Source organism: Triticum dicoccoides, chromosome 2B (assembly GCF_002162155.2).
Source record: "Triticum dicoccoides isolate Atlit2015 ecotype Zavitan chromosome 2B, WEW_v2.0, whole genome shotgun sequence".
NCBI lineage: Eukaryota > Viridiplantae > Streptophyta > Magnoliopsida > Poales > Poaceae > Triticum > Triticum dicoccoides.
The window spans coordinates 333,735,903-333,749,291 of record NC_041383.1 but is presented as its reverse complement, the minus strand read 5'-3'; positions in this window follow the sequence as shown (position 1 = coordinate 333,749,291).

The following is a 13,389-nucleotide window of genomic DNA, read 5'->3' as shown; positions in this document are numbered from 1 at the left end:
AAGCCGCTCCCGCCGCTGGCGGGTCTGGTTTGTGGCTACTCACTGTAGCCGTGCTGCTAATGACGCTGGCTTGGTCATCTCAGCGTGGCTACAGTCCCTACCGCCTGCTGGGAGATCACTGTAGCCACACCTGGTCTCATCAGGTTAATGGTGCACGGGCCTCGAGAGAGGGGACGGCCGCCTGCTAGAGGCCGGCCATCCTCCGGTCTGTCTGGTTCAGCGTACGCCGTCTTCTGTGGTGTCTCTGCCCGGTAAGGCCCGCAGCCTGCGGGCCGTACAGACAGGCCGTCGTGGGGTGCAAGGCTCCGCCTGCCCAGAGTGATGTCAGGGGAGAGTGGCAACAGTGCCACACCGTGCGGAGTCTCCGCCCGTACGGGACACTATGGCTTCACCAACCCTAGGATTCAGGGGTGAGGGCTTTACTGTTGCCACGCCCCATCTCGTCCTCTCGATGGGGGCACAAACTCTGAGGGTGTGCGATGGCCGCCTGCTGGATGCCGTCTTTCGTAGAGGCCGGCCGGCTAAAGCCGGCCGCTCATGATTCCGTCTGTTAGTGGTTGGCCGCCCTCTGCTTGCCGGCCGTTGGGCTAGCCGGCGACCAGAGGGCGGAGCTTCGGTCTGGGGCGCAGCAAGGCGGAGCCGGCCGAAGGTCTTGATAAATTTAGGGACTCGGGTGAGCCTACCCGTGGCCCATTACTCCGACAGTAGTCACCGAAGCCGGTGAGGCGTTGTGGTCAAGGGGCCGTGAAGTCTCAGCGGCTTCCCCCCACCCCCCCTCACCGGGCTCCGGGAGGGCACTGATCCGTCTTGCGGTTGGCCGACTGCTGAAGCCGACCTCGCCTAGGCGGAACAGTTTGGTCGATTTTTAACTCCAAGGGGGGAAAACTGGTGGCGTGCCTGCTAGGCTTCCCGGGCCGCCGCCCGCCACAGACATGCCACGTGGAGCATGCCAGCCCGGCCAGCATGCCACCCCACACCCCTGATGGGACGTGACAGTGGGCCGGGTCCACCACTACCGCGCCTCGGCACCCGGGCGGATCTGCTGTGCAGAGGGGGGCGGTTGCAATTCCCACGACCATTCGCGGCATGGTGAATGCGTGCGATAAATGGGGGACATGGGGTCGTGGGCGTAGTTAATCCCACGACCCACGCCCCGCCCCCTCGGCTTCGTAGCCCGAGCGCTATAAGTAGGGGGAAGGGAGGGGTGCGGCAAAGCTTGCGCGCCCCCTCCCACTCTTTCTTGTTCCTCTGCTCTCCCCTCCAGAGCCGTCGCCGCTGCTCAGTGCTGCTGCCGTCGCTCGTCGCCGACGCATCCTTCCTCCTCGCGCAGCCCGCTCGAAGCCATGGCGCGCGAGAAGGGCGGCGACTGGGAGGCGCCGACCGTTATCGAGTATCACATTTCCTTCCTCCACGACATGCGCCGGATGCCCAGCGCGGCATTCGTCAAGGCGCGGGTGCCGCCGAAGGAGGAGATCTCGCCGGCGCCGAGGGGGAACGAGCGAGTCGAGTTCCGCTCGCACTTCCTCCGTGGCTTCGGCCTTCCGGTGAGAGGCTTCCTCCGCTCCTTGCTTGACTTCAACAACCTCCAGCCTCATCATCTCACGCCCAATGCCGTGACCCTGCTCTCCGCCTTCGTCACAGCATGCGAGGGCTACATCGGTGTCCTCCCCACACTTGAGCTGTGGGGAGCATTCTTCTATGGGAAGCTTGGCACCTCCGCCAAGGATACGGCGGCCGAATGCGGCGGTTTCATTGCTGTGCACCGGTAGGCGAAGCGGAATGCCTTCCCTTTCATCAAGTTGGCACAGTCTGTGAAGATGTGGCAGCAGTCCTACTTCTACGTCCAGAACATGGATCTGGCTGCCGACTTCCTCAATCTGCCGGCCTACAAGGCCGGCCCTCCCACCGGGCTCCGGCCTAACTAGGGCTACATGCCGAAGCCGATGTCGCTGGAAGCAGCGGCCACCATCGGCCGGCTCCGGGTGCTCCAGGAGTTGGAGGGCCTCGTGGCCTCCAACCTCCTGATTGCCTTTGTTGAGTGCCGGGTTCTCCCGCTCCAGAGCCGCCCTCATCCAATCTTCCGGATGAGCGGGCACCGCGACCCCAGCCGGTTGTGCACGAAGCAGATGCCGACTGCTGAGGTCACGCGAATGGTGAATGAGATCTCCAACCTCAAGGTGTCGGAGGCAGAGTGGCGGTACGGGAAGCGACCGTACTCGCGTGATGATCCGCCGCCTGCCGTAAGTTTCTTCATCTCTTCCTTCTGATCTGTTTTTTAGCCTTGTTCTCGTCGTGATGTGACTCCTTTCTGATCACAGATCTATATGTCCGAGGCGACAGCTGCCCTCCTTGGGTCGGGTGGTGACTACCGTCCGGACAGGGCAGTGAGCGATTTGGACGACCCCGACTTGGGGGCGGCCACCCTGGCGGACGACGCAACAGGCGGCGGCAGCGGAGCACGCGGCTCCAAGGAGGGCGGCGGTGTGGAGACTTGGCCCGATGGCGACGATGATGAAGATGAGCCGCGCCCTGCCCGAAGCACTGCCAACACCGGCGCAGGCCCCTCTACTAGGCTGCCCGCCCGTGGTGGCAAGCGCAAGCGGAAGCAGGGCGCTGCCCTGTTTGGGAGCGCCCCGAAGAAGCCCAAGAACCCGACCACAGCGACCAGGCGGAAAGAAGCCACGGCCAAGGTGGCCAAGTATCAGAGGCAGCCGTCGGTGCCCATCATGGTGTCGGCGTAAGTATCCTTTCCAGGTTTTTCGTCTTCTCGTCAGTCCATCCTAAAAGCTTTTTTGACTTGTCTTCTTATTTCAGGGCCCCGCTGACCCTCGAGAAGTCGGGCGCCACCTCGGTCATCAGGTCGGTAGCGACCTCCTCCACCAGCCGGAGAATTGACCCGGTCGCCGACCTCCGGGAGGCGACAGAGCGAAACGCGTGAGGAAGAGGCCGACCATCTGGACAAGGAGCAGGCGGACAAGGCCACCACGTCTGCTGAGAGGGCGCAGGCGCAGGCGGAGGCCGAAGCCGTGGAGAAGGAGCGACTCATGGAGGCTGCGTGCCGCCAAGTGCCACTGCTCATAACGCCCCTGAACACCGCGCCGCCTCCGCCTGAGTTTGTGGCGACGGCCGGAGGAGCCGGGGACGATCATCCGATCCGGGAGCAGGAGGGAGGTGACGTGGCCATGCAGGACATCTTTGTGCCACCGCCGCCAGCCAGCGGGACGCAAGATGAGCAGCCGGCCACACCGCCGGAGCCACCGGTTGAGGACACGGTGGTGACAGACCTAAGTCCTGAGGTCCGCACACCCGTGCATTGCCGCCTCGAGAAGGTGGCCTCAGCATCGCGGCCGGAGGAGGTCGGCGCCACGAGCTCATCAGTCCCCGACACCGAGGTGACCAGTGCTGCGCCCGCGGGCTGGATTCACAGGGGCAGGACCGGCGCCCTGAACCAGGCGTCCCTTGAAGTCCAGGCCAAGCTTCGGGCCAACGCCGAAGCCCTCAAGCGCTGCAACGAAGCCTTCCTGGAGTCGCGGGCAGCCATTCGTGTAAGCTTCCCTCGCTTTCCTTTTTCCTTGATCTCCTTTGCTTTCTTCGTGGGGGCGCGCTAGCGCACCCACTGGGTGTAGTCCCCAAGTTTCGGGCTGGCTGCTGAGCAGGCGGTCCGGAACTTTAACTTGTAAGTATCAAATGTTGACTTGTCTGATATCCCTTCTGCAGGACTACCACAATCTTCGCATCTTCTCCTTCAACTCCAGGGTTCGGGAGCTGGAGATGCAGACCGCCCATCTGTTCGAGAGCCGGAGTAAGCTCTATCTTTCTTTCTTCGCGGGGGAGCGCTGGCACACCCGCGGGCTGTAGTCCCCGAGGTTCGGGCCGACTGCTGAGCAGTCGGGCCGGATCTCCCTGGCAACTACATTTCGTCTTGTCTTCTTGACTGATGCTCTTTCTTGTTTCCCTTTTTTCAGAGGCCAACGGCAGCTTGCAGCAGCAGGTGGGCGAAGCCAACACCGCTCTACACGGCAAGGAGGCGGAGTGCAGCAAGCTGACCGAGGAGCGGGACTGGCTCGTCGCCAAACTTGCCGACCAGACGGAGGCTCTCAAGACGGCCCAGCGGGACGCGAAAGTGAAGGAGGCCGATCTCCTTGCCGAGTTCGAAACCGACCGTGCCGCCTGGGCCAACAAGGAGGCGCAGACGACGGTCTGCTTCAGCAGCATCGAGGACCTGGTCGATGGTGAGTTTTATTCTTCTTGCTCGTTTTCTTGAGCTGTCAGCCTCTTCTAAGCCGGCTTCTTGTTTCTGACTTTGTTTTTCCTTGCTTTCTGCCCAAGCAGATTTCTTCCCGGGTCACTCCGTCGCCGCAAGCCAAGCCATCGAGGCCCAGCGTAGGAGCGGAGGGCGAAAGGCGCACACATTGCTGCCAACGCCCCCCGAACCCTTAATGAGCAGATCCTCAGCATCCAGGCCCGCCCATCAAGTGTTGCACCGTCTTCAGCACGTCGGGTCCTAGGCGATTTCCGCCCTCTGGCCAGGCCTGCCGGCTCCGTGCACTCCAAGCGGGACCACCGACTCGCTGGAGGTGGCGGCCGGCCGCCTGGAGGCCTGGAAAGGCTCTGCAGTTCGGGCAGGAGTGCGCCGCGCCCTTGAGTTCGTCAAGGCGTGGTATCCTGGGCTAGACTTAGCCCAGTTGGCCACATTCCGGCTGGAGGCGCAGGAGGAGCTGGCAGCAGTGGAGGCCGAGCTTATCAACAGGGCGGCGACGATCGCCGACTTCACCGACACCAGCGTCTTTGTTCCGGAGGTGGTCGAGGAAGGCGGCGAAGCCCCGCAAGAGTGGCTCGGGCTGAACCCGGAGGACAGTGAGGACTCGGCCGAAGTCATCGACTGCAGAGATGAAGAAGAGGAGGGGGAGGAGGAGGAGGATGAGGAGGAGGAGGATGAGGAGGAGGAGGAGGAGGAAGAGGACAGCGACATCGACATGCCGGAGGCTGGTGCGGATGATCAGCCCCACCCCGATCGGGCCTCAAGCAACGACCCGCGCTCCAAAGCATCGGTTGCTTTTGGAGGCGGCCAGGTGGTAACCGATCAGCCGCCCGTGCCTCCGACAGACGCTGCCGACTCCGTCCTCCAGCCTTCCGCCACCCCGACTGTTATTGCCGACTCCAGCGCCCAGCCAGAGCCGCCTGTCGCGCCAATCGGCGCAGCTGACTCCGTCATCCAGCCGGAGCCGCCTGCTGCAGCAACAGGCACCATTGACCCCAGCATCTAGTCGGAGCCGTCCGCTATGCCAATCGGCACTGTCGACCCCAGCGCCCAGCCGGAGCCGTCTGCTGCGCCAACCGGCACTGCCGACCCCAGCGCCCAGCCGGAATCCTTTGCTGCTCCTTAGGGATTTTATCCTTTTTCTTTTCCTGCTTGCTAGTCTGAACACATTTGTTAAATTCGCATAGTTCCACCCGCGGGGAGTATTTTAAACTTTGCTGAATGTCGGCCGATGGGCCTTTATCTATGTAAATATTCTATTGCAACTTTCTGCTTTGTTCTGCTGATCTCTAGCTTTCCTTGCGTGAACTCCTTGCTTTTTTCCTTTGCCGCCCTCCCCTAGCTATCCTCTTGCCAGCCAGGCAGCTGCTTTGTGGACTGCGGCTAGTTTGAGTACTTAGCTTTTTTGCGGGAGGGCAAGTACTTAGCCGTTTGGAGGTTTCTTGCAAGGGAGGTAGAGGCCGGCCGGCCGGCTGCTCGGTAGCTGGACGGGCAGGTATGGTGCCGACTTCGGCTATATGTGCTTTTTCCTTAACCATTTTTCATGTGGACACTGTCTTGCCGCCTCTGCCCGCCATACAGTCGCTCTGCGAACTGTGGCTTCTGACAGAAGAAGTTTTAGGTGCCAACACATTACTTGTCGGGCTACAGGAGGCGGCATATAGTAGAAGGCAGCAAACCTCCGGGCCGACTGGTCGAACCCGGTGCCACGCGGAAATAATAAAATAATGCAAACTCATAGGCATAACACTTATCATATAGATAAAAGGAGGGCAGTCCCAGAGTTCGTCTCGGTGGACTCGGAGTCTTGGTACATAATACAAAAGATAGTGTGATACATGCTGCTTTCAACTATAAAATCTCTGGAGGTGGTTTGCATTCCACGGCCTCTCCGTCTCCTTGCCTAAATCATCTCTTTTGCGCGCTCTGGGCTTCTGAGCGTCGATCATATAGTAGGAGTCGTTGCCCAGCACCTTGCTGATGATGAAGGGGCCTTCCCAAGGCGCTGAGAGCTTGTGCTAGCCAGCTGTTCGCTAGATCAGCCGGAGCACAAGTTCTCCCTCTTGGAAGGATCTTGGCTTCACCTTGCGGTTGTAGTATCGGCGCAGACTCTGCTGGTAGATGGCGGACCGGCTGAGTGCCAATAGCCGGCCCTCTTCCAGCAGGTCGACGCCGTCTTCTCAGGCCTCCTTGGCGTCCGCCTCGGCGTACATGGTGACTCGCGGGGAGTCGAACTCTATATCCGTCGGGATGACGGCTTCAGCACCATAGACGAGGAAGAAGGGCGTGAAGCCGGTCGACTTGTTCGGAGTTGGCTCCAGAGGACGGCTGGCAGCTCATCGAGCCAGCAGCTAGCCGAACGCTCAAGAGGCTCGACCAGTCGGGGCTTGATGCCAGACAAGATGAGGCCGTTTGCTCGCTCAACCTGGCCGTTTGACTGCAGGTGGGCAATGGACGCTAAGTCCAGTCGGATGCCCTGCGTCACGCAGAAATGAGCCAAGGCTCCTTTGGCAAAGTTTGTGCCATTGTCGGTGATGATGCTATGCGGTATGCCATACCGAGTAGTGATGTCAGCGATGAAGCTCACAGCAGTCGGCCCATTCAGTTTCTTGATTGGCTTAGCCTCTATCCACTTGGTCAACTTGTCCACAGCGACAAGCAGATGAGTCATGCCGCCACGGGCTGTCTTGAATGGCCCCACCATATCCAAACCCCAAACAGCAAAGGGCCAAGCAATGGGAATAGTCTTGAGTGCAGAAGCTGGCAAGTGTGGCTTAGAGCGCAATCTCTGGCACCCCTGGCACTTCTGGACCAACTCTTTGGCCTCTTCAAGAGCAGTCGGCCAGAAGAAATCCTGGCAAAAAGCTTTGGCAACAAGTGCTCTTAAGGCGGCTTGGTGGCCACATTCACCCTGGTGAATATCTCTAAGGATTGCTTGGCCCTGGTCCGGCTCCACACAGCGCTGGTACACACCAGTGACACTGTGCCGAACCAGCACTTTGTTGACTATGGTGTATGCCGCCGCCCGTCGTTGCACTTGTCGGGCCAGGGTCTCGTCGGCTGGCATCTCTTTGTTTACCAGGAATTTGAGGATGGGTTGAGCCCATGAAGGTGCTACTATCTCTCCCACTGCTATGATAGCAACTTGTACGAGGGCGGTTGGGCCGGGAGGCGGCGGGTTGGAGTCAGCCGCTGCCTGCTATCTTGAAGAAGTCCTCGGGACGACTGCTGCAGTACCGGGGCCGGGCTTTGGAATTCCCGGGCCGGGTGCGACGGTTGCAGTCCCTGGGCACCTGCCGAAGTCCCCGTGCCGGCTTCTGGTATCCTCAAGTCGGATCCGACTGCTTCAGGAGGGGCCGGCACGAAGATGGAGTCGGACTCTGGAGATGGCTTGACAGACGGCTTGAGGAGGCGCTGCAAGGCAACACCGGTTGGTATCGCCTGGCAGGTGGAGCCGATCTGTGCAAAGGCATCTGCTTGCTCATTGTCATTTCTTGGCACGTGAAGGAACTCGCACCCATCAAAGTATCCGCTGAGCTACTGTACGAGGAAGCGGTAGCTTGCCATATTTGCATCCTTGGCATCCCAGTTGCCCGACAACTACTGGACCACCAAGTTGGAGTCACCATAGCACAGTATCCGGCGAATGCCGAGTTCCTTGGCAAGACGGAGTCCATGTATGAGTGCCTCATACTCTGCTACATTGTTGGAGGCGGCAAAATGGACTTGCAACACATATTTGAGCTTGTCGCCTTTGGGAGAGGTGAGGACAATGCTGGCTCCCAGACCGGTGCGCATCTTCGAACCATCAAAATGCATCCGCCAATGGGTGGAGTCTGGTGCTGGTGGTAGGTACTGGGTGTCGGCCCAGTCGACGAGGAAGTCGGCCAACACTTGCGACTTGATGGCGGTGCAAGGCTGGTAGTAGATGGTGTAAGGGGCCAGATCAATGGCCCACTTGGCCACTCGGCCAGAAGCATCCCGGCTTCCCAGGATCTCAGCAAGCGGAGCCGTGCAGACGATGGTTATTGGGTGCTCTTGAAAGTAAGGCTTCAGCTTCTTGGCGGCAAAGTGCATGCCATAGCACATCTTCTGATAATGTGGGTAGTTTTGCTTGGAGGTGGACAATACTTCACTCAAGTAATATACCGGTCTCTGGACCGGCAATGCTCTGCCCTCCTCCTTGCGCTCTACCACAATGACTGTGCTGACAACCCGACTGGTGGCAGCGATGTAGAGGAGCATGGGCTCCTTCTCAGTCGGAGCTGCTAGGATAGGCGGGGTTGCCAACATCTTCTTGAGCTGGGAGAAGGCTTTGTCCGCCTTGTCGTTCCACTCGAAAAAAGTGGTCTTCTTCATAAGTTGGTACAGAGGGAGAGCCTTCTCGCCCAGCCGACTGATGAAACGGCTAACTAAGGCCAGGCAGCCGGTGAACTTCTGCACGTCTAGCAGTCGGGTGGGCGCCTCCATCTTCTCAATGGCCTTGATCTTCATAGGGTTGCACTCTATGCCGCGCTCTGAGACCAGAAAGACAAGGAGCTGGCCAGCTGGTACTCCAAAGACACATTTCTCTGGGTTGAGCTTGATCTGGAATCAGCGCAAATTCTCAAAAGTTTCCTTGAGTTCTTCTAGCAGCGTGCCATGCTTCTCCGTCTTCACCACCACATCATCCACATAGACATGGGCATTCCTGCCGAGTTGCTTGAGGAGACACTTCTGCATGCAACGCTGAAACATGGCGCCGGCGTTTCTCAAGCCGAACGTCATGGTTAGGTAGCAGAAGGCTCTGAATGGTGTGATGAAGGCGGTCTTCAGCCTGTCGGCTGGGTTCAGCTTTATCTGGTGATACCCTGAGTATGCATCCAAAAAACTCAACAGCTCACATCCGGCTGTAGAGTCTATCACTTGACCAATCCTTGGCAGAGCGAAGGGATCTTTTGAGCAGGCTTTGCAGAGGCTAGTGTAGTCGATGCACATGCGCCACTCCTTATTCTTCTTCAATACTAGGACTGGATTGGCCAGCCACTCTGGAAAGAACACTTCCATGATAAATCCGGCTGCTAGAAGCCAGGCTATTTCTTCTCTGAAACTCTTCTCTTCTCTTCCGATAGGCGGCGCAAGGGATGCCTGACCGGCTTGGCGTCAGGTCGGACATGTAACTTGTGCTCGGCGAAATCCGCCGGAACACCCAGCATGTCTTTGGGAGACCATGCGAAGATGTCCCGATTCTCACGGAGGAAATCGACGAGCTCGCTTTCCTATTTGCTGTCAAGGTTTGCACCTATAACAGCGTGCCTCTCCGAGTGCTCCGGGTCCAAGGGTATCTTCTTTGTTTCCTTGGCTGGTTTGAACGAGCCCTCAACCTCCGACTCCTTGGGGATGGGTGACATTTCCGGCTTCTTGCCTACCAATGCCACCACCCGGTCAAGGAGTCGCTTCTCAGCTACAATCACGAGGGACTCGGCCAACCGGCTGCTATCTGCGGCGCAAGCGACCGACTTCTTGTAGTCTCCGACTATGGTCAGGATCCCCTTGGTACTCGGCATCTTCATCTTGAGGTAAGCATAGTGGGGGGCTGCCATGAACTTGGCCAGAGCTGGTCGGCCAAGCAGTGCATGGTAGGGGCTTTCGAGGTCCACCACCTCAAACCAAACTGGCTCACGGCGGAAATGATTCTTGTCTCCAAAGAGAACATCTATCTAGGTCTTGCCGATTGGGGAGCAGGAAAGGCCAGGGACTATGCCATGGAATACAGTCCGACTGGGGATGAGCTGCTTCTGGTTGATTCCCAACTACCCCATTGTGTCATGGTACATGATATTGATGTTGCTTCCGCCATCAATCAGGACTCTGGAGAAACGTGATGCCCGCCTCTCCGTTGCAAAGGTAGCATCTAGGACGAGGGCGTATGAACCTGGGGAAGGCATCACTTCCGGGTGGTCGGCCCTGCTCCAACTGATAGGATGCATGAATTCAGGAGTGTTGGAGGCCACTGCTTGCACTTCTTGTTATTGCTGCCGTCTGTTGCGTCTGTCATCGGCCATGCTAGTGAACACAACATAAGATCCGTGTTCCTCTGGGTACTCATCTTGTATGGCGCCGACTGGTCGGGCCGCCGACTGCTGGGGCTGAGAAGGCGGCGGTCCGGCAGGCGGAGGAGGCAGGAGTCCATCTCCCTTGGTGATTCTGGCGAGCCAGTGACACTTCCGTGTGGTGTGGTTGGACGGCTTTGCGCCGCTATGGAACTTGCAAGGCACATCTAAGGTTTGCTCATAAGAAAAGGCGGGCAACCAATTGGACTTGTCGCCCTTCTGCCGCTTGGGTGCCGGCTGCCCCTCCGGCTGCTGATCCTTGATCGTCGCCACCTGTCGGCTGGTGGAAGCCGGCTGGGTGGCCTTCCGCTTGTTGTCACCTGGTTGCTGTCGTCGAGCAGTGTCACCAGCCGGAGTCCGAGGGGCCTGAGGTGCCACCTTGACAGATGCATCAACTAGGATTTCTGCCTTCATGGAGGAGTCGGCCATGGCGTGCTTGTCACCGATGATCAGCAACTCGTCGAGCGTCTCGGGTACGTCGCAGAGGAGTCGACGCTTGAGGAGGGTGCCCTCTCGGCACCCGGCGGTGAAGTACTCGATTTCTTGCACCTCGTGCACGCCTTCGCAGGAGTTGTGCAGCTCGACCCAGTGCGTGAGGTAGTCGCGAGTCGATTCTGTGGGCCCTTGGACGCACAAGGAGAGCTGTCGAGGCTTGGGAGGCCGCTTGTAGGTGCTGGTGAAGTTGCGGATGAAGGCCTCAGTGAAATCAACCCAGCTGTTGATGCTGCGGGGATTCAGGCTGTTGAGCCACGTTCGGGAAGTGCCCCGAAGGATTAGTGGGACGTACTTCACGGCAACACACTTTTTGCCGTTCGCTATGCTGACGGCTATCGAGTAGTCGACCAGCCAATCCTCCGGCTTCGCGGAGCTGGTGTACTTGGGCGTATCTTGAGGGAGGGTGAACCCTTTGGGAAAGGGCTCATCCCAGATTCGTGGGCCGAAAGTGGGCGGGCCCGGCGCATCTTCTTCTTCTAGGGCAAGGGATCGGTTGAGGTGGTCGATCCGATGGCGGACGTCATTTTCTCCGACTCCTTCTCGATAGCCAGGGCGGTCGCCGAGTGTCGGGTGCGTGACAGGCGGCGGAGTGGGATGTCTTGCTCCGCGAGGAGGAGGAGGCGGAGGATCGCCTCAGCGTTCCACCACTCGAGGGCGCCCGTCTTCGTCACGCTCGATGGAAAGGCGAGTCCGGCTTTGGCTGGCCACCGGCTCGTTGCTTCGTCTTCCACGGGCGCCCCCAGTCAGTGTCTGGGATTCGCGCCGTGTTCTTGTTTATGGGGCGATGATACGTCTCCAACGTATCTATAATTTTTTATTGTTCCATGCTATTATATTACCCCTTTTGGATGTTTATGGGCTTTATTTTACACATTTATATCATTTTTGGGACTAACCTACTAACCGGAGGCCCAGCCCATATTGTTTTTTTGCCTATTTCAGTATTTCGAAGAAAAGGAATATCAAACTAAGTCCAACCGGAATGAAACCTTCAGGAGCGTAATTTTTGGAACAAACGTGATCCGGAGACCTTGGAGTGCAAGTCAATAAGCTTCCGAAGGCCCCACGAGATAGGGGGCCGCCCCCCTGTAGGGTGCGCCCCCCTGTCTCGTCGGCCCCTCGGGCGGCCACCGACGTACTTCTTCCTCCTATATATACCTACATACCCCAAAAACATCCAGGAGCACAACAAAACACAATTTCCACCACCGTAACCTTCTGTATCCGCGAGATCCCATCTTGGAGCCTTCACCGGCACTCTGCCGGAGGGGGAATCAACCACGGAGGGCCTCTACATCAACATCCTTTCCCCTTGGATGAGTTGTGAGTAGTTTACCACAGACCTACGGGTCCATAGTTATTAGCTAGATGGCTTCTTCTCTCTTTTTGGATCTCAATACAATGTTCTCCCCCTCTCTTGTGGAGATCTATTCGATGTAAACTCTTTTTGTGGTTGTTTGTCGAGATCCGGTGAATTCTGGGTTTATGATCAAGTTTATCTATGAATAATATTTGAATCTTCTCTGAATTCTTTTATGTATGATTGAGTTATCTTTGCAAGTCTCTTCGAATTATCAGTTTGGTTTGGCCTACTAGATTGGTCTTTCTTGCCATGGGAGAAGTGCTTAGCTTTGGGTTCAATCTTGCGGTGTTCTTACCCAGTGACAGAAAGGGTTGCAAGACACGTATTGTATTGTTGCCATCGAGGATAACAAGATGGGGTTTACATCATATTGCATGTGTTTATCCCTCTACATCATGTCATCTTGCTTAATGCGTTACTCTGTTCTTATGAATATAATACTCTAGATGCAGGCAGGAGTCGGTCGATGTGTGGAGTAATAGTAGTAGATGCAGGCAGGGGTCGGTCTACTTGTTATGGACGTGATGCCTATATACATGATCATGCCTAGATAATCTCACAACTATGCGCTTTTCTATCAATTGCTCGACAGTAATTTGTTCACCTACCGTAATACTTATGCTATCTTGAGAGAAGCCACTAGTGAAACCTATGGCCCCCGGGTCTATCTCTTATCATTTTTGCTTTCAATCTACTTTATTTGCATCTTTACTTTCCGCATCTATATTATAAAATACCAAAAATATATTTATCTTATCATACTATCTTTATTAGATCTCACTTTCACAAGTGGCCGTGAAGGGATTGACAACCCCTTTATTGCGTTGGTTGCGAGTTCTCAGTTTGTTTGTGTAGGTGCGTGGGACTTTTGAGGACCCTCCTACTGGATTGATACCTTGGTCCTCAAAACTGAGGGAAATACTTACGCTACACTTTGCTGCATCACCCTCTCCTCTTCGAGGAAAACCAACGCAAGCTCAAGACGTAGCAAGAAGGATTTCTGGCGCCGTTGCCGGGGAGGTCTTCGCTCAAGTCAAGACATACCAAGTACCCATCACAAACCCATCGCCCTCACATTTACATTATTTTCCGTTTGCCTCTCGTTTTCCTCTCCCCCACTTCACCCTTGCCGTTGTATTCGCCCTCTCTTTCCCAATCTCCTCCTCTTTTTCGCTTGC